The 22,319-nt window shown below is 44.0% G+C and overlaps 1 protein-coding gene across 1 annotated transcript in view; it reads left to right on the top strand.

The window, feature by feature from the left end:
* Window positions 1-3,317: 3,317 nt before the first annotated feature.
* The window catches only part of LOC144174583 (transient receptor potential-gamma protein-like), a 147,314-nt gene continuing 128,312 nt past the window's right edge, over window positions 3,318-22,319 (top strand). Inside the window, exon 1 of the mRNA XM_077703356.1 lies at window positions 3,318-3,427. The gene's annotated coding sequence lies outside the window, so the exon portion shown is untranslated. The remainder of the gene's footprint in view (window positions 3,428-22,319) is intronic.

A 22,319-nucleotide genomic window follows, 5' to 3' on the forward strand; every position in this document is an offset into this window, starting at 1 on the left:
CGAAGGCGGGGCGTTTAAAATTTTAAAAGGGAAGGCCCGGTTCGAGCGGCATGAACTTGAGACGTTGTAATGTTTGATGGTGGATCATCGCTTTGGGGCGTCGTCTCCTCTCGCTTATCCTTTTATTCTCCTTGATCTGCAATGTCGCTTTCTGAGACGTATACTTCAGAACGGGAGCCGGCAACAGTCCAGGGCAGCAAAGCGAACTTTCGCTCTTCTCCGAATAAATGAAGATAATGTCGGAGAAGCAATCCGGGCCCCAAGTTTCCGGACAGAGCTGAATGCTCCAAAAGGGAAGCCGTACTTGCCGCTGTCTTTGGTCATTTACACGGGTGACCTTGAATCGCCGTGGGTAAGCTCGATGATGATATTCTGTCGCTGCCTTACAACACACTTCCTCTCCGCTGCGTTTAAGCCTTTTAGTCACCGTGTTTCTATATGAAAACTTGATTTTTTCCTCGTTTTTTTTATGAAAGCGAAAAGAGTTCATGCTGCAGAGCGGGGCGGCTAATGTTCGAAAATTACGAAAGTGAAAAGTTGTGCCATCTGATGTGGAAGGGTGGAACAGAACTCATTAACATAGTTTCAAAATGGACACCGCCAGATTTTATGAGCTCCGTTGAGCTGCCGTCCTAAGTCCTCTTTTATTGGGGCGTGAATAATTTCACATAAAACAACTGTTTTATGTGAAATAAATATTACTTTACCTCCTGGTTGTAAACTGGCTCAGTTGTTATTTTTTACACGGAAAAGCAGGCTTGACGCATGGTGTCTCCATATCATAGGACGCAACGCCATTTGCATAATAACTATTCCAGAGAGGCGGAACCTTTTTTCCTACTTCTAGACACCTAGCACTGCAAAACCTGCGAGTATAAAATTTTTCTGCAGTGAATATAATAATTCGTGACTGGATGTGTTAAGCTCAATTCTTTCTCTTTATCGAATTTTTGCTTGCGTTTTCTATGATTTTATTTTTTGAGTGAGTTGCACAGTGCATAGACAGCAGAGCGAAATTTGTGTCGTGAAGGATTGAGCAATTGCATTACATCTTATTGTAATTCGAAAATATTAAGGCGCGGTAAATTATAACACTAGCGCCGTCTTTTTGAAGCCTGGAAGAGAAAGTTCAAAATACAACATCGGGTTCCAAGCAGCCCTTATTCCGCGTTCCGATCCCCAGTTCGCAAGAAACGAAACAATAAAAGACGAGAAATAGCGCTTTGTATTCCTCAGAGAAGTACACTTTATTTGCGCTTTATGGAACCGTAAAGCGATCTTTGAAATGGCCCTTTTTTATATCATGAAACCTACACTGCACTTAACTCCACGCTGTATTGCTGCGCCTTCGTCGGGTAACGTTTTCTATTGTATACGCCATGCCAGGTGTTGCATGATGCGATTTTAATAGCTCTTGCGAGAAGTTCTCACTCCTCTACGACTGGTAGTGTTTTATTAAGATGCCTTTTCGTTGCTGGCCTGCCTTTGCAACGAAAGCTTCACAAGATGTGACTTTGGAGCGTTTTTTTCTCATCCCTTGTGAGAACGTGCATTATATGAACGGGATCGATAGGAACACTGAATTGTTTTATACAGCTGACAATAAAACTCAGTCTACCTTTTACATGCATTTCTGGAACGTTTTACAGCGGAGCTGTTATGCAAGACGTAAGTTCGCCGTAGCAGAAAAAAATACCAAGAAAATGCCGAGTGCTCGTAAGATCGTGCCCTGCGGTGACCGCCCAGTGTCCTCGGCACGCGCAATGGCCTTAGCTAAAAAAAACAAAAACAAAACTGCCAAGAACGTCAAGCAGCGAGAAAATGCCCAGCAATATGAGCGCGTTTCTTGAGGCAACCGCCGAGTATCCCCTTTCACGCCTTGGCTTTATCAAAAAATGATAAAAAAAAGAACTCCAGCGCTGTCGTCAAGCGCTATACTGCGCATGTGAACAACAACAAAAGAAACTCCAGCGCTAATGCTAAAGAAGTAAAGACAGCCTGCTTGGAAGAGGTCAGCCCGGCCGCCGCATTCTCGAGAAGCCACTATGGATAATTGGAGACATGGCTACTCGTGTGCCAGTCCTTCCCGAGACGACTTGCACATCCTACCACCGCTCCCTCGAGTGAATGACGAAGAGCTGGTGGAAGTCTACAATGCTGAGAATAGCAATGCTGAGAATAACATCTACTACTCGCCGCGAAGAAGACGACGAGCTCTTCGATGCATATGCGGACGATTTCTTGTCACCGCAACTATGCAAAGGATTAATGATACTGAAACTTCACTATGAGTCCGGCAAAGCTCACCAACAACAGCTTGGCTGTTCAAGCTTCCCTGATTTTTTTTTTACTGTCGTTGTTCCTGACTGCTCTCTAGAGAACTTTTATGGCCTAATGAAAGATACTTTTTACAGCAACATCCTCGTCCTTCCTGGAGGGATTTCTTGATGCGGAGCGCTACGCCCAGTGACAACGTCATTTTTTGTACTAATATGAACAAAATATCATCCGTATGTGTGCACAAAAAACCATCCATACCCAGCTTTCTCGCTCAAAATTACAACCTCTCGGGAACCTAGAAAAACCACTTTAGGAAAATGATATTTGGCATAAAGCCAGACGTCAACGTGACGATTAAAACACTAAAAGAATATTTGAGGTTTCTGACTATTTTTTTGTGTAATTCATTGTCAGATCTAACTCCCCATGCATTTCTATGGGATAGTTCCCATTGCTCAGGAACCCAGTCGCGCAACGTGCGTGACTTGAAACTGTGCACAAAGCAAGTGTTCACCCCAAATATTAGCTGTGCAAAATAACTTTTCATTTCGCTAAAAAATTGCAGAGTTAATCACTCTTGAAAGGACTGCCATGAGCGGGAAAGCTGCACATGGCAAATACTGGAACAAGTCCATGCTGAATGTAGAGCGCATTTGGAAAATAGGTGATGGTCATGAGACTCTTCGAATAGTAGGAGGTGGTTTATTATTGTCATTATTGAAAGCGCAAAGCTCTCGGCGGCGCACCACGGATGTGAGGGAAAGGGACTGCGATAACTTCCGGAATGTTAATCTTAGGCACTGATTATCCTACGTTCCGTTTCTATGCTAGATTGTCACTCGGCTCTGGGTACTCCCTTGGCTCGAAATCCAAGCTTTCGCTTATTCTAGGTTATGTAGTTATGCAATTTCCAGAGAGTGTAGGAGGGGATGTCGATGTATTGCTTCCCAATGTTCAGTGGTGTTGTATGATTTAGTTTATTTGCGTTGACTGCACGGAAGAAATATCCAGTTTTAATTATCCTTATGCTCTTTTAGGTACGAGGACACGTTCACGGAAAACCTTCCTGGCGTTCCACCTCAGTTAAAGAACCTTCGAGACGGTTCCTGCTCACGGCAAGCGACGGTGGTGCGAAATTTCGTCTAAGGTACGTTTCTTTTCTTTATTTATTCCTTCAACGGTATACATGTCTAACAGGAGACCAGCGCTAAAGGTGAAATTCTCCTGACGGGGTCCCAGCCCCCTCCCTATCCACGTTAATACATAAATTCACTTAATACATTAAACAGTTCTATCGCAGTAACTCGCAGCATAATGCAGAAAGGAAAACATTGAAACTCTGCACTTATCAATTTCGACAAAGTTACAGAATATTTCTGAAAATGAAAAAAAAAAAACATGAACATGAGCTTTTATCAGTTTATTCATTACGAGTCTTACCCTCAGGCATAGATTTTCATTAGCTTACAAGTAACAAACACAAAAGCAAATACAAAAATGTAAACCATAATAAACACGCACAACCGAAAAGATATAATTTTTACTGAGTTTCATTCAGGGCGATGGATTTCGGCAGATATCAAAGCATTTCAAGGTTGTTTTTATCCCCTTTTTGTAGTCCATAAAGCACCCCAAGTGCATTGTATAGCGGCACAGGTTACCGAGTTATCACAGAAATATTTGTGTTTACTAAAAGCGTCCTGCACTGGTTTTTAAAAGTGGATGGGACGTCGTGAAAATTCACACTCAGTTCTTGCATATTTAGCACTTTCGTTGACTGAAAATCAATAGTCTGCTGGCCGTAATTCGTCCTTATAGGCAATGACCTTCGTTTTGGATTCCGGATATTATATTCGCCTGCACTTTCAGATGGTAATTTATATATTCCGCTCCTGTAAACCCACTGTCGAAGCTTAAAATAATAAACTTGGTCGGCTTTCAGCGTGTTGTATTTAATGAATAGTGGTCGTGTTCTTAGATCGCGCCTATCCCCTTTGAAATTTTCGCACATTCGCAGAATTTCCTTTTCCAGAATACTATACGCTGTTGTGGTGCCCCATACCAGGACTCCGTAGCTTAGCCTAGAATAGAAAAGGGAATAATATAATGTCTGCTTCAGCCAGTTGGGTATCAGTGTGTGTATTTGATAAATTTGCTCGGTAACACGTGATAAATCGGATCTAAGGCTATTGACATGCGCAGTCCATGTGAGGTCTTCCGCAAACCAGACCCCTAAGAATTTCTGTTCAACTACTCGGTCCAGTGCTGTATTATTGTATGTTATACTGATGCTGTAGGGGTTTCTCTTTTTATTGGTTTGAATGTAAAAACTTTGTTTTACTTTTATTTAAACTTAATTGATTGTTTGGAGCCAGTTAGAAAGCTTTAGGAAGTAGGAATTTGTAGCTTGGTCTAAACACTTTTTTGTTGTCCCTGAAAAAAATATATTTGTGTCGTCAGCGTACATGATAATGTCGGTTGAGCCAGGTATCGTAGTTATGTCGTTTATATACATAGAAAAAGGAGCGGTCCCAGAATGGAGCCCTGCGAAACGCAACTGGTTATTATCATTTTAGTAGAAAATATAATACCAACACACGTACTGGATTCTGTCAGCGAGGCAACCTTTCTTTACGCCTAGTGCTACTCCGCAACCACCGTAGCACTCAAGCTTTTTTAAGAGAATTTTATGCTGGACAGTGTCTAAAGCCTTCCTAAGGTCTAAGAATAATACAAGTGTTAGTAATTTCTCTTCGATGTTTTGAACTACTTTTTCTTTAATATGAACTAGTGCCATTTCATTGCCCTTGTTTTTTTTGGAAACCATACTGAGCGTGGTTTATATTTGGTGCTTTTCGAAGAAGTTAGTCAGCCTGTCATTGATGACCATTTCAAATATTTCAGAAAAGATAAGTAGAGCTGGGATAGGTCGATAATTATTGATTTCTGTTTCACCACCTCCTTTGTAGACAGCGGTGAATCTAGATCCTGTTTCGAACATCTTGTTTATTATGTGCGTTAATATTGAAATCATGATATGTGCAGTATACTTGAGGGGTAGAGCTTTCACTTCATCATATCCTGCTGCCGCCTGGTTACATAAATTCTGCATTATTTTAAATATTTCACCCGGTGATGTAGGTGCAAACATGTATGGCGACAGGCTACTCTGCAGGGTATAAGAATCTAAGCCATCAGTCTATACTTGGCTATTACCAATATTTACAACGTTTCGGTTCATTTCGTTTGCAAGTACCTGATTAGTGACAAGGCAATTGTTAACTTCATTTACATTGCTGTCTAAAGGCTTTCTGTTTATTACATGGTTTATTAGGTTCCACATTTTTTTTGGTCTCCCTGGGTTCTCATGAATCCCTGTTCATAATATTCGCACTTCGATTTTTTTAGCTCAGTGTTAAGCTTGTTTCTGAATTGCTTAAATTCTAAAAATAAAGTAGGTTCCCGTTTTCTAACACATTTATAATACAGTTTATCTTCTTCTTTTATTTTCTTGTACAAGTGAGGAGTAATTCATGGTTTTCTAATTTATGTTGTGTTTTGCATTTCCGGAATGGAAATGAGGTATTGTATATTTCCAGAAACTTCTCGCGAAAACTTGTAAACGCGGTTCTAGGATTATGGTCGTTATACACGTGGTCCCAGGTTTCAAGCTCTCTGCGGTGAGCAAAGCTTTCTAACGACTATTTATTTATTTGGCGGGGGAGAAATGTACTATTCCTGCAATATTTTTTGGTTGTTAAGGGTGCGAGACAGAATATTGGCATATGATCAGATAAATCCCATAAAGCACACCACATTTAAGACTACCATTTTCTATATTTGTTATACATACATCAAGGCAGGTTGCTGTGGCAGTCATCGCACGAGTAGGCCGTCTTATCGTATTTTCAAAATCATGGTCATGAATGATGTCTTTGAACTCTCTTAACGAAGGGCTATCACAGTTTGAATCATTATTAACATCGCCAAGAATCACTATCTCTACAGCCATCGGGCCAAATCTGTCTAATGTATTTTCCAGGAATGTCATAAATCAGGTATAATGCCAGAGGGTGGCCTGTACAGTGCACCAATGACAACATTTGATAACTTAATAAACATACTTTCAATAATAATGTTAGTAGTCATATACAATCTTCTGGAACAAAATCAGGCATGAGCTTATATCCGAACGTAAAATACTTGTATAGGACCTGAAATGACACATGTTGACCTATATCTGTGCAATTACAGTCAAACTCCGCTACAACGAACTCCGCTACAATGAAATTCCCGCTTCAACGAAGGTTTTTCGATTCCCCGCCCGCATCCCATAGGCCCCAATGTATTAAAACTCCCTCCACAACGAACCACTTTTTTTATTGTTCTCCCGGTTTAACGAAATTTTCCCGGGACACAAGTCACTCGATCTGCAACGGACTGAACCACTCTAACTAATTTTGATAAGTTCTAACAATGTAAATTATTAGTAGCAACATTTTCTCCGAACATCCGGACATCGAGAAGGTGCCGCTTCTCGATGTCCGGATTACCGGCGCCGACGGCGCTCAAAAGCGGCGGCGGCGGCGGCGGCGGCGGCGGCGGAGGAGGAGGAGGAAACGGCCGAAGCATGGGCAGCTCTCGAGGAAGCCGGCATCGTTCCTGAGAACGTAGCATTGAGCGACTACGTAAATGCCGACGCGGACGTGATCGTCTACGAGGAGCTGAGTGATGCCGAGATCCTCAAGAGTTCTCGCGCCGCCTACGCCGCCGCCGCCGATTCATCCGACGACGAAGAAGTCGGGCATGGTGTTCCGACGGTCCCGACGTCAGTGACCGCGTCGCAGGTCATGGACTCCTTGGACGTTTTACGTAGTTTTCTTGGCGCCCATGACGATGATGTCGCCATGCAGCTCCTCGCAGACTGTGAGCAGCGCATTCTCCCGTTGCTCGTGCGAAAGCGCAAACAGTCAAAAATCAGCGATTTTTTCAAGTTTTGGAAATAAAATGCTCCCAGAGTGTCGTGCATATCATGTGCATATCCGTGACCGCAAATTAAAATATAAACTCCGCGCTGTGATTTTACGACGCCTGCTTTTGCGCGGATCTCCACGAGTACGACGCGCATATTACAACGCTGGTCTAAGCGCCGTGAGACGCGTTGTGACCGCAAATTACGATATAAACTCCGTGCTATAAAAAGGGTGCTATTTTTGGCGGAGCGAGCTCCAAGCAAGTTGGCAACATTGGAGCGAAAAGGTAGGTGGGAGATTTCCCGACGCCAGTTAGACGCCTGCCCTGTTTTCTTTATTTACTGATTTTTCCGCGACAACGAAATTCTCGCTACAACAAAATTTTTCGCGATCCCCGTGAATTTCGTTGTAGCGGAGTTTGACTGTATAACGATTCTCAAAGCACAGGTGCGTCCTTAAAATTGTCGTTTCAAGACGCATAATAAAAGGGCCCGGCGTGTGCACATATATCTTGCATGTATAAAATGCCCCACGTTTATACCCGCATGTATATACGTGGGGTAGATCACCCTCCAGTTCTACTCAAAATGTTCTAGCATTCTCATTTTTGGTCAATGATCCGTGCGGATATGGGTGACCTGTCATGCGCGTGTGAGCACGGGCTTAAAGCAACAACATTATGTATTTGATGTGTTCTTTCTTCCACTCACACCGAAATTCATGACAAATTCTTCCTATTGCCTCGTGCAAGGCCTTCAATTTTAACCCCTTATCAGCAAAAACTTGTGGTCCAGCGGGATTTATTAGCTCACCATACATCCTACAAGTTAACTAAATTTCTGTTCCCAATCTTGAAATATTCACATCTCGAGAGTTGGCATTAAATGTCCGAGGACACGCGCACGCATGCGCACCATCTCTTAGGTAAGGAACTGTTATATCAAGCCGTGTATGGACGAATTGAAGGGCGTGTCATCTCCATCAGCTCCCATGAGCATGAGACAAGACTTTGTGGAGGAAAAATGTTCTGTCCTTAATCACATCCCACGGCTTCCACAAAGCAGTGATCCGTCCCCTGTCAGAAGGGAGGATGAGCGGGAGGACAATTGAAGAGCCCCGCTCTTCGTCGAATGTGCCCCCGCCCCACATATCGTATTCTTTGGTTCACAACATCTGCTTACACCCAAGGACAGCCTTGGATGCGATAACTATCCTCATAAAAGCGTGCATTAGATTACAAACGTGCTTCGTAAGTCGAAGCCAAGAGCACTTTTCCTTATTTAAACACCAGGAATTTGATGCGATATTCGCGGGCTATAACGCAAGAGAGTCACAATCATTCGCCCCCCCCCCCCCCCCCTCACCCCCCTAAACTTACCTCTATGCTTCATTACAGTTTTTTCACTCGCACCGAAAAATTTTTTGCTAAGGTAATATTTTATCTTGTGGCCACGCCCAGAAGCCCGTTGGGAAGTGTTCATCCGTAGTTCCTACACGTCGGATGCTTTACTGGCACCGCAAGGACGGGACAGTGGCTGGCGCGCGGGGTTCGCTTTACAGGCAAACCAGACAGGAGAAATTGGACAAAGTTTTTCCTTATTGTCTTTATACTTTGCTTCGTCCCTCCAGCACGCCTCTCTCTTGCTAGATTGCTTTCTTCTCAAATTCCATTCATTCATTATCTCTCTTCGTTCACCCTTGCTTCCATGCGACCCGTATTTTTGGTGTGGAGTCAAATTCTTGTTCCCTTGCTCCAGAATTGATTACAAGCCCTCTAAAGAAATCACCCATGTTCCCCATACAGATCAAACCGCTGCGACACGCGTAAGCTGTTGTTTTGACGGGCCAAGTACGATAAATGACTACGCAAGGTCACTGATCATGTTGCCACTGCGACAAGAACACAAAGAAAAGAGGCTCTTACAAATTCCTGCTGGGCTAGTTGGCGAGTAGTTTCCAGGGTATGGTGCACAACGCAAAACACGGAAGGCGACCTCAAGCGCCTGTCCTGGCCACTTCGTTTTCGCCGTCCGTGCTTCTCGTTGCGCATCTCAACGTGGGAAATAAACTCTATTTATCTGCCCTCACAATAGCAGAGAGTCAAGCTCATCGTACATCATCCCCGGTGCTTCCCTCAACCACATTTAACGATCACGAGACATTCCCACCTAGCAGAAACAAGCGTTGCGAGACAGCGAATCGAAAAGCGGTAAACGCGGTGTTCCCAGGAGGTACTCGCTCGGGGTTCCGCGCGCTCCGAGCCCGGTGTTTATGGATGTGAGGCCTTGCCGCGCTCAAACGGGGCAGGGCTGAAATGTGCGCGATCAAGACAGCAGCGGTCCCTCTGTTCTCTGGCGCAGATGGGAGATGAGCCGGCTATCGGAAGAGGCCTGCTTGCAATGTCCGCTCATAAATCTTGCAGTGGGTGTTTTGGCGCAGTGTCTGTTTGGCGGCAGAGAAAGTAGTGGGCGAAGCAGTGGGCGAAGCTTCCCGCGTGAGCGAAAGCAGCAGGCCTAGAAGTGACAACCGTCTGCTTGCTGGCGGTAGGGCCGCTATCTGTATTCATTTGGATGGCTCGCACAATTACTTTACGTACAGCAGAAAGAAAAGCAAACGAATGGCCGACAATTCGCTGCTGAAAGCACAATAGGAAGTCCAGGTGTCACACCAGCTCACATTCGGGCATTCTGACGCACGCTGCCACCAGACCGGCCACCCGATGTCAGTGTCGATTTTTGGACACTTAAACATCCTTTTTTGTGGCGATCTGCTCCCGTAGACATTGCTTTTGCCTTTGCTTAAGTTTCTTTTCCTGCGGTCCCGGTCGTAGTGGGTGATCGGAGCGTTCTGTTGACAAACAACACCTTTTCGCCATAAAGTACTGTCTTGCGCTTTCAACCATCCTATCGTTTACACGCGGCCACAACACGCCCTCCTTCATGAAGCACGCTTATCTTCATTGTTAGCTTCATTGCAGCCAGACTTTTCGTAGGGACTCTCCGGACGGAAAAATCTGTAGCTTCCCATATGTATGGAGGCTATAGCCACCAATGCGGCTGCACGACGCTAGAAACAGGATTATATTTGATGATCTTGGAAACTTGGCAAAGCGGAAATTATCTGTCACGTTTTTTTAGCGCCCCGCGATGGTAAAGGATATCAAGAGAACTTTTCTTATCAATTATTGCCCTGTTTTTCCTCACGTAACCGTTTCAATAGACGAGTTCACATCGCTTTAAACCTCTGAAGGTCACCTCATAACCGCTGAGACACCTACCTCACCCCCCTCCCCCCATCTTGTTATAAAACAGCATATTTAAGTAATAATTTCAGCGTGGCTCTATTACCTACGTTGTTTGCTTCCATAACGCCTTCCCCATTTGTATTACTAACACATCTCTGCTGACCATTAAAATCCCATCAGGAGATGCAATTCGTGCCGCTGCGTGCGCGAGGGAACGCAAATGAGTTGTTCCAACAACGCACGAGCCGGCGTGTGAGCGAGGACGAATATTTGCCGTTGCCGAAAGCGTTGTCGTCTCCTTTCACTGCACCTCGAATCCCGCTATTGACTGTCGCATCGACGTTCCTTTGCAGCAACTGACAACTCGGGCCCCGCTCCTCGCATGTTTCGACATTCCGCACACATGGACGGCAGAATTGCGCAAAAGGCGATCGAAACGTCAGCCAGGGGAGCCGATGTTTGTCCGGCGTCCGAACGCTGTGTAGAATAGTTCAGACGTCGCCCAAGTCAGCACTGAGCCAAGACGTATTCACACTCGTCGCTTGGTAGAGGAGGCGAGGTGGTGAAAGAAATTTCACACCATTCTCTCCTCTTCTGTCCCCATTTGCTCGTAGCAAACTGTCGGTCTCCTCGATTATCAGTTCCGGAACGTCCGCGGACTGCCCGAGACGCTATCCGGCACTCGATGTTCACTTGTATTCCTATGGGACTTACGGTCCGACGGCAGTCCGAGGCAGTCCGAGGACTGCCCTCGGGCCGTCCAGAACTGGTAAATCGAGCAGGCCCTGTGTCCTACTCTCTTCCTCCTGTGTCAGCTGAACCAGTGCACATCGAGGCCGGAGGAGACAATATGGTATGCGCAAGGAGCGGTTAATCCATCTGCTTCTGCCACTGTGGTTATGTTAATGTAAATGGGTTTGTGTTTAGGTATGCGTTTTCTGTTTTGTGTTCAAGGTGTCCAAGACTGGCGTTGTCCTTCTATTCGATACAAAGCTCAGCTGCGTACTCTCCATTTACTCTATTATAACGATTAGAGGTGTCAATTGCGCCAAATGTGCATTTTTGTGTTGATGCAAGATGACATGGTTCGCCATTTTTGCTATTTTTATTTCGTATTTTGAACGGTGTTTTGCGTAATTTCTCGTTTATTCTTCAAATTTGGGCAGGTGTATAAGATGGATATTTTTTTTATTTTGTCAGATCGATTTTGTTTTTTTGTTTTTTTATTGTATTATTTTTGATTTTTCAAAAGTCTGTCCCACCAGTTCTTTCCATTTATGCTGTTATAACGGTTAAAGATGTTATTTCCGCCAAACCTGCATTTCTGTGTAAATGCAGGGCGTTGTACGGTTCGCATTTTCACTATTTTAAAATTCGCATTTTAAACGTTGTTTTGCGGACTTTGATCATTTATTCTTCAGTTTTCCCGCGAAATACGTGAGAGGCATCTTTTTGATTTTGTCATATCGTTTGTGTGAAAATTTAATTTTTTCCACCATTATTATTTGTTTGCTTGTCGAAATTCTGTCCGCCCAATTATGTTCATTTGACCGTTGTAACGAATGAAGGTGTTACTTCCGCCAAATCTGCATTTTTGCGGAAATGTAGCACGTTACACGGTTCGCCATTCTCGCTATTTTCTTAACTCGTATTTTGAACGTTCTTTCGTTGACTTTTTTTTTTTTTTTCGCGTAATCTTTGGTTTCTAGGGGAATTCCATAGGATGCATATTTTGAATTCTGTCAGATGATTTTTTTAAATGTTATTTTTCTATTTTTCGTATTTTTTGGTTTTCCAAAATTCTCTCGGACTAATTATCCATGTGCGCCATTATAGCGATTAGAGCTGCTAGTTCCCCAAATCTGCATTTTTGTGGGAATGAAGGGCGTTGGACGTTCCTGGCTGTGGGGATACTCGGCAAAGAATGCTACGCATTAATACTGGGAAGCGCTGGGTACAGCCATGTTGACGGTGCGTCCGCGCCTACAGCGCAGTCAGCGCCGATCAACATTTAACCGCGTTCAACCACGGCAAATTAACGCCTAAATTCGGTCTTACCGCTATGCCGTGTACTTAAAAGCTTCCCTAGTCATCCATCTTCACAGTGTAAACGGCTCATGATTTCTCATTCCATCGACCATGCTTCTTTCGTGAGAGGCAATCGATATCTTTCACAGTGCATTGGCAGTGCCAATTACTCGCTGTCCCCTCAGGCAACGACCTCTAGTAACATCCGGACTCTAGTTTAAAATCGAAAAGCTTGTCGACACGTGAGTTGTAATTAGACCGGGTCGCCGGGGCTAATTACAGTTGCCCCATCACAGTTACTCCTGTTCGTCGCATAGGGATTGTTTGCAGGCGGCAGATATTTCGCCCTGAAGCCGCTGTCAGATCGATACGTTGTTTGTAGCAGTAAATTAAACGTGCAGAGTGGAAAATTCCATTTGGAAGAGTGACCTTGAACTAGTTGAGGGCACTCTGCAATTCTATTAGGCACTTATTACGCTCAGTATCCTGTAGAATCAACAGTATCTGCACCACGGCACTGCTGGTTAAAAAAAAAGTCATGAGCCCTTCCATCGCGCGAAGGCGGGTGACTACCGAAGCGTTTTAGTACGTGTAATAAAGGTGGCACAGAGTTTAGGTAAAAGGAGAGAGGGAATTTTGTATCTCTTGAGTGTTGATGGCTGTCATACTTAAGAAATACACATGCATACCCACTCCCACTTTTATTTCTATTATACTGATCTTGAAAATGGTGCTTATTTTAAAAGGGACCTTGCAGCACTTACCATCGACTACTCGGTATGTATATTCGAGTAAAGTCTATTGTCCCAGATATCTCCTCCCGCGAGAATTATGAAAATACGTTCACTATCACCGAAACTACGCGCGATAAGAAATCGCGCATAATTGTTCCTTCTGAACTCGAGCGCGGACAATGCGACGAAAGCTGCGCGCTCTCTCCCAGAGATGGGGGCTGCTCGCGGCGTTCTTTTCGGCGGCCTTTGATCTATCACAGGCCGGGGACTTTTCTCCTTTTCTACGAAACGTGGAGGGGTTTATTTCCGGCCCGGTGCCGCAAAAGAAGGCAGCGCGCTTAGGCTGCTAGGGCGCTTTTGAAGCAATAAACGTTTGTTGTCGAGTGGTCTCGTCGAAAGGGGAGTATTGAGATCCTCACTCCAACTCCGCGCGCACTCAAAACACAAAAGAAGCGCCAAAAATGTGCGTACAAATTCACCCATAGAAGAGGTTGGTACACAGCGCCGACGATGGCGGATCCTCACAGGAAATGGGGGAAATAAGCCGCGAAGTTGACCAATGACAGCCAATACGACAGCCATGGCCCAAATGGCGTCGTTCGGGCCACGTCAGGGGTGCATAGTGAGGTAAATTGAAGAGAGCGGTATTTATTTTTCCGCGTCTCTTACAGCGATTTGCGCGACCACCGCTTCACGTTCACGTGTAATATTTGGCTCAGGTATTCCTGGCACTGTAATCTAAACGTCGCGCTGGTTGACTTGCACTGCTCAAAAAGCGTTGTGACAATTGTGCCTGTGTCAAAACAATGGAATACATTATATTAGAATGTGCGGCCTACATGGAACCGAGATCCCACTTTCTTGAAAACTTTGAACGTCTAGAACAGGAACCAATTATTCTCAGAATTATTCTGGGAGCATGGATTCCTCCCTCGAAGCAGCGCCAAGCACTACGGAGTCTGTTCTCTTATTTGGATGAAATTTGCCTAATTTCAAATTTGTAAATTATGTGGCCCAAGCTCAGCACAAAAATATGCATGTAAGTCCGTTGCCGCGCCAAGTCCACGACATTTTCTTTTTTTTCCCTGCCCAGCTCTTTCTTGCGCCTTTTCTTCCCCCATCCTCAACCCACAGCAGAGAAGCATCTAGGCGTCTGTAAATGCTGGCAAACCTCTCTGCTTTTCCAATAAAGAGCCTCTCTCTTTCTCTGCAGGGTTTCTTTATAAGTCATTTACTCAAGATGCGTATCCAAGTGATGGGACGTAAAGGCTTGAGGTCTGCATTGTGTCTTGAAATGGCTGCGACTCTGGTGGTGACTGCGTGCTTATAGCACGCACACCTGTGCTTTCGTTTTCCAACGCCTCGCGCTGCAAACACACGGGGAGTCTCTGATGTTCTTGCTCTCGTATTTTGAAAATATACATAAAACCTTAGCCATTTAGGCTTCGCTTAAAAATGACTGAAACTCCTTTCTAAGTGGGACTGGTCTAAATGGGACTAAGTGGGACTGGTGGGACTGGTGGGACTGGTGGGACTGGAGAGCTAACCCGCTCTCCAAACACCGTATCCCTTTAAATTCAGATTGACTATTACACAAAAATGAATTGCTTAGAGGGCAGGTTGAAGGAGAAGTATAAGCACCCTGATATCGGTGTATGAAAGCCTTGGGGCTTTTTGATTATTGCATCCATGAGACCCCGTGTATGCCTAAAAAACGCCATATATCGGGCCCCTTTTTGTCAGCTTCAGTACTGCACAAAAGTACATTGTTAGAAAGAATTTTTTGTAAGGCAATATAAGGGGTCTGACATCAAGGTAGGAAAACCGTGGGTCGTTTTATAAATAGCCTTTCCTTATGCTGCGATTGTGTTGCGCATAAAACGTTACAGAGGCACAGGCGACTTTCGTCGTTTATTAAACGTAGGGATGATTAACAATCTAAAATGACCGATTTTACCACATTCAACAATTCTCCTTAAGAAAGATGAACTGGAGCACCTACAGGTGGGGAGTTTCAGTGCTGGGAGCATGACCGTAGTACCTATTAGAAAGTTTTGACTCTTGCCCCCTGTGTCGCTATCAGGGAGAGGTGTGGATGAAGGCTATGAGTGCCTTAAGAGCAGGAGAGAACGCTCCTCCAATTGGCGTAACAGATTATTAAGCGAAGCCTAAATGGCTAGGGTAAGAATGTATTTTCGACATCCGAGAACAAAAAGTCGCGAGGTTCCACGTGTCCTTGACGCGCGATGCGTACGTCACGGTGAGGGCGCTGTTATAGCACGCAGCCACCTCCAGAGTAGTACCCCTTTCAAGACATCATGTAGAACTCAAGCTTATACGTTTCATTACTTGGATAGGCGTTTTGGTTAAATTAGTTATCAATAGGCACCATTTCCAAGATGAGTTGTGCCGAAATAAAAATGCATGTGTTTTCCTTGGCGATTACGGCCGGAAAGGCTCAAGAGAAATAGAATTTCATCATACTTTTCTCCCAAATTTTGTGTCACCCCTACGTCGTGCGCTAAAAAGCTTCGGTGGTAATACGCTTGGGCAGGGTGGAATGGCTCATGAGTTTTTATAGCAATTGTTTGAGGAAGATGCTGCTGCCGCAGGTGACGATTATGCTAAAAAGGAAAATGATGACGACGCTCATGGTGATGCGTCGTAGTGCAACTACCTAGTGACCAATTTTTCCTCGGGACAGAAGGTTTCGCTGCAGAGTTTAATCTTGACAAAGGTAACCATCTAGACTGGGAAGCGTGCCACAGGAGCAAGGGTACAGGTTAGTTTACACTACCTAGTGTTTCTTTTCCATGTATCGATGGTCGGGGCGTACACCATGTAGTTTCACACGTATGCACATAAGAGGCAAACTTGTCTCTGCAGCCGTGGGCCATGAGTGAAGCCGCCATGACAGCTGGCAGTGCTTCCTTCTTACTTGGCCTCGTTTGTAAGATGGCTGCAGATGTCTAGCAACAAATTAACAAAGAACTGGGGCAACATTTTTGTTACTTGTTGCACGCACAAAATTCCTGCCGGAGAAGTATTTCATCCAGAATGTCGAAGGAAATTTTTTTGGAGTTTGATTCCGGGTTCGATTTCCGAGCAACATTCCGTTCAAAGCGGCTTGAACCAGTTCAGACGCGGTTAATCGAGTTAGGAAAGAAAAAAAAGAAAAGCAGGAGTGTTTTTTTTTTGTTTTACTTTTTTAGTGCTGCGTTCTCGTTTCTTCCTTTCTCTGTCAGGTTGGTACACAAACAAATTCATAATGTAGGGGTTTTTTTGGGTAAATGTCGACTTGGCCAACTTGACTGTACAATCCGCTGCAAAATATTTTCCCTGGGAGGACAACAATTGCAACACTAACTGATGCAAAGCAAAAGGCTTGGAGGGACACTTACGGCTGCTTACGTGTGTGAGTGCGGAACCATTGCTCTTTATAACTTCATGGTTATATTTATTTGTTTATTTTAGTTCATTAATAGAATTAAGTTTAATTTGATTCTTTGCTCATAAAACCGCATTTTCATCGACCACACTTGCTTTCTTGAGGAAGACAACAACAACGGTTCTACGTAGCCGCCGTGGGGCTGCCTAGCATGTGCTCCACTCCCATCGTCGACTAGTGACGGGCCGCACCTCGTCTCTGGGTGCGGCCCGTGTCAACCGCCACCTTAATTGTCAAGCATTGCAGGTGGCGTTTGGAGGGATTTCATTCTCCCCACCTTCCGCCTCCTCGCAGACAGGTTTGAAGGAAGGAACGGCTCTACTGACTGAGTGAGAATACGGAAACACCGGCGATAGCAACTTGCTAATGGCACTTCAGCGACAGGAGACAGCGAATGGGTTCTAAAAATAGTAGCTTAGTGAAGTCACAAGCAGGGTTAGGGTTCGCTGGTACTCCAAGGCTGCAGAATGGTACCATGAAGGAGAGAAGGTATTGAAGAACGCTGTCAGATTTCTTTCGCATCAAACCAGTTGACTGCTCTTTTTTTCTCTCTTTCAGTTTTGCTGCTTCACACAGTTTTTCTTACCTCACTTAAATACTTCTTTCGGGGACCGATGGATAAAAACAAAATATGCATTAGGCAATTATTTACTAACTTCAGTGCGAAGTGTCAATCTTACTCTATAAACAACATAACAGTGCAATACGTGCGTGGGGGAACATCTTTAAACCGTTTAGGTTGTCGTCACCCAAAATCTTTGGGGCGTTCTTGTGTGCAACTGAATTTTCTGATTGGTTGAGAGGGAAAGCGCCCCAAAATTTGCAAATGCCAAGGACCCCGAAAATGTCGAGGTTGGTCCGATCGACTCGATATTTTCCCGCTCACTCTAACCATTTCCAGAACCGTTTCAATAACCGCTCACGGAACGGGTTCGGAACAGCCCTTCGATTCGTTCCGGTTCGAGTTCAGTTCCAAAATGGCGTCAAAAATACGGGTTCAGTTCGGTTCCGGTTCCGGGCGAAAATTCGGGTTCGGTTCCGGTTTACCTTTTATTTCTGGTTCCGGTTCGACACCCTGCTTCTGTAGACTAGGGCTTGACTTGATAAAATAACATTAAATTGTTTTTTACAGCAACATTGCGGTATTTTGCAGCACTAAAAAACTTAACATGCGAGCTTATTCGCAAGGCATACAAAGAAAGAATTCGAAGCTCGCCACCAGTTCACGATTCCACTCTGGTTGAAATGCAACTCGCGTAAATGTTTGTGCCAGGTTGCCGTCTAGTAAACAATAGCATGATACTCTATAGCGTATGATACTCTATATAGCTATAGTATAATACTATATAGCCTCCATTGCCAAAGACTACTTTTCGGGCTTGGTTTCAAACCAGCAAATCAATGGGCAGAAGCCACGCGCTTTGACCGCTTTATAGGGAGCTCTGTTTCTGGTATTCTTGGTCTACATTTTCAACCATGCGAGAAAGGCGGAACCGGAACAAGCTGGTTTCATTGCAAAAACCTGGTAGAGGAAGGAAATTATGTGATGTCAGCAGGAGAAATTAAGGGCAGATTGGAATGAAAAAGGTCGGAAAAGGAGTCGGGGGAACAAGTTTTCACCGAACGTTGATGGAAGCTAGGTAGTAAAGTTGGGCTTACTGAATTATTAATTTTTTCACTTTCGATTTGTTCTCAGGCTCAAATATGCATGGCGCCTTCCGCACAAGTCCGTCAACGTGCCTTTGGCAAGAATGAGGGCAGCAGCTCTAACTGCTGGAACGAGAGTGTGACATAAATTATTTACGAAAAGGGGCAAACGGAACGCTCTGGCTATGTATAATGGAAGATAGGGGGGCTTGGGAGAAGACGGACAGCCATAACAGCCTATGGGAGCAGAACAGCAAAGCAAGCGGGGTGCTGTCTCCCGCAGGTGCGAACGGCGTGGCGACGGCATCCCCGTCCCTGATACCGTTCCAACGACGGTCGCGCATGCCATTTCAGTGTTACCCTAGGGTGCAGGCGTCACGCTTCAACTTGGGCGGGGTGGGCGTCATACCGACTGTGCATTTTATTTGTTTTTATTTACAAAACACTGCTGCCATGGCAATTTCTGTGCGTAATTTCTGTGGCAATTTCTGTGGCAATTTAATGGCAATTTCTGTGGGTAGACAACTGTAGAATAAAGGCGAGGAAGGGCCCAGACAGCCGCGTGTACAGAATCTCCGGGGTCGGTGACCTTGCCATCTTCGCTTAATCAATTCATGGTTCATTTAGTAAACGCCTTAAGGGATATTTCACTGACCAATTTAAACACCTTCTTAGTCAGTCTGGTTCATCGCACAAGTCGGTTGTTCACTTCCAACATCCGTAGTTCGTCTAAGCATTCTGACGACCTGGTTAATTTCCTAACACTTGAAAATCATACATTTTCCCTGATCTGCCTGTCCGAAACGTGGCTCTCACCTTCTGATGACAACTTATTTAATTTACCGGGATACCGCGCTGAGTACCACCACCGCCCCGCGGACCGTCATGGTGATGCTGCAATATTTATTTCTGACACGATATCTTATTTCCATTTCTACCCCAAAGTGCGAGTCTGTCTGGCTTGAGCTTGGCACATGCTTTCTTCCCTCAAGTAAAAACAATATCGTGGCCTCCATTTATCGCTCGCCTTCCTCGTCTTGCGCTGACTGCTGTAGCGAACTTGACCGTATCATTACTTCCTTGAATGCTGAAAATAAGAACATTGTAATAATAGGTGATATAAACATTGACATTACGGATATAAATGACGGCAGTTGTTCAGACTACACAGGTTGTATACTTGGTCATGGAATGGACTCGCTGATAAACACGCCCACTCGTTGTAACCCACAGGGCACGGGCACTATCATTGATCATGTTTTATAAACATCCTTTCGTCCCAACAAGCGGGTGTCGTTAACCATCACATCACTGATCATTACCCCGTCTTTCTTTTGGTAGAAAGCGCTCACAAAGCAAAACCAAATTCAGTTATAAGGCGTGCGTTCGATAACAATAAATTCATAGAAGTTATATCAAGTACCCACTGGAATAATTTATTGCAAAACACTGATGCTGAAAACGCTTTTAATTTGGTCTGCGCAAAAATAACCGAATGCATTGACATGTGCACGACCGTAATTTCCAATTTTTGATGGTATTCTGCACCCAGAAACCCGTGGATAACAAACGGCCTACTACGCAGCATACGGAAAAAAGATAACCTTCATTAAAAGGTTAAAGCTCGAACTTATAACCTTGCTCTTAGCGCCCGCTTTAAACGTTATTCGCATACTCTCACCACTTTAATTAAACAGGCTAAGCGAAATTATTACCAAAATGAGATACTCAAAAACGGCACGCGAATACCCACAAAAACTGGCAACTAATTAAACAGTTTTTGCATGTGTCTGAAATGACATCCCCTTTATCGAAAATTACTGACGGCAATAATGTTTTAACTAACCAATTCGACATTGCCAATGCGTTTAACATATTCTTTTCCAGCAGCGACCAACAACCACAACTTAATTGTAACTATGGTTCCTCCTGCGTTCAGTCTTTCTTTCTAAGCCCGACAACACTGGAAGAAGTTTTTAAGGTTATAGCAAGTTTAAAAAATACAAGCCCCGGATTAGATAATATAACAGCTTCGAAAATCAAATTGGTTGCTCCTCAGTTATCCGGTGTTCTGGCAATTATTGTTAACAATATTTTCAAAAGTGGTGTTTTTCCCGAACAACTTAAAAAAGGGGAAGTTGTCCCTGTTTTTAAGAAGGGGGATTCTACCCTCATGAGTAATTACCGTCCAATAACTATTCTGCCGTTTTTTAGCAAGCTAATTGAAAAACTTATTGTAATCCGCCTAATGAACTACCTCAATAAATTTAAAATTCTAACACCACAACAATTCGGCTTCCGCCCAAATTACTCAACAGAACTTGCCTTAATAGAATTCACCGATGCAATTAAAATGTTTATTGATAACGGGTCTTGGTGCGGTGCAGTTTTCATAGATTTCACGAAGGCGTTTGATACAATAAACCACTTAATACTTATTGCGAAACTTGAATCAATTGGAATACGGGGGCCAGCTTTAACACTACTTCGCAGTTATTTGTCTGATAGAACACAGGCTGTCAAAATTTCTGACGCGTTTTCCTTTCCCATTAATATTAATCAAGGCGTTCCTCAGGGATCTATTCTAGGACCGCTTCTTTTCCTAATATACATTAATGACCTGCCGACTTACCTCAAAACTTCGCACTGTATTCTTTACGCAGACGATACCACGATATTTCCGCGCGATAAAGACCTAAACAATGTAATATTGAAACTGAACTCGGATTTACAAAACATCATCTCATGGTGCGAAAACAACTGTCTGCGCATGAATCCTACCAAAACTAATTTTATGATTTTCCACATCCATAACAAACGGCTTTTCACCACCCCGCAAATAAAACTTGGCGATCAGGCTATTCCTGCATCCTGCACTGCGTCATTTCTTGGTGTTGTACTTGATTCGCAGTTAAAATTTCATGCACACATTAAATCAGTTACAAAGAAATTAGCATTCGGGATACGTGTATTAATTAGAACACGGCATTACATCCAGCCACCTATTCTTCGGTCACTGTATCGCGCATTTATTCATAGTCATCTCAGTTACTGTTTGTCGTCATGGGGCAATACATACTTCACCCATTTGTCGTGTCTCCAACGTCTCCAAAATCAAGCGGTTCGTCATTAACTTTCAGCCCCTTCAGGGCCTCGGCTACAGGCATCTATGATAGCCTGAAGGTCCTACCTCTGACGTGTTCTTTGCAGCTAACATTAGGTCTCCTAATTTACCGTGCCCACCAAAACAGTGTCGTTGCTGGTGCTTTCGCCACATCTCCCCTTACTAATACAAATGTTACCCGGTTCTCTGAACAGCATAACTTATTACTGCCGAAAGCTAACACCAACTACGGTAAGCAAACTGCCCTTTTTTCAGCCATAGCACTCTGTAATTCTTGGCCGGTATCAATTAAGTCATCGCTTTCTCAACATACATTTTCCAAGTGTCTGAAAACATCCCTACTCGAAATGTACTTAGGTGATTCTTAAAATTGTTTTTTCTATGTGCCTTTTATCTTTTGCTTTTATACTTCTTTCAGGATTTAACTTCAGATTTTTGGCAGTTTTTATGCCGATGATTGCTAGATATTTATGGGTTATTGTACTATCACGTGATCCTGATTTCTTGATGTTCGCAATCTGAATATACATTTTGATTTGCATTCCTTGCTTATTCGTGTAGTATTGTATACTTCCTAATCTTTGTGCCTCAAACTCTCGCAAAACAATGAAATGTTATTTAAAAGAATTGATTTTCTTCGCCTGGCCCTGACATGCTAATGGTTTTTATTACTTCGTGTGCATTCCGTTATGCCATTATATTAACTTTGGCTTGTGTGAATTTTGAGCCAGGAGGTCCCCCTGGCAGTTTTTACTTCGGGCCCTTCTTCTGTACTAACATCAATAACGCATTTTGTAAGCCAAACATTTATTGAATAAACCTTGAAACCTTGAAACCTTGA

The sequence above is a fragment of the Haemaphysalis longicornis genome, unplaced genomic scaffold (genome assembly GCF_048455015.1).
Source record: "Haemaphysalis longicornis isolate Haplotype H1 unplaced genomic scaffold, Haemaphysalis longicornis Haplotype H1 scaffold_3, whole genome shotgun sequence".
Lineage (NCBI taxonomy): Eukaryota > Metazoa > Arthropoda > Arachnida > Ixodida > Ixodidae > Haemaphysalis > Haemaphysalis longicornis.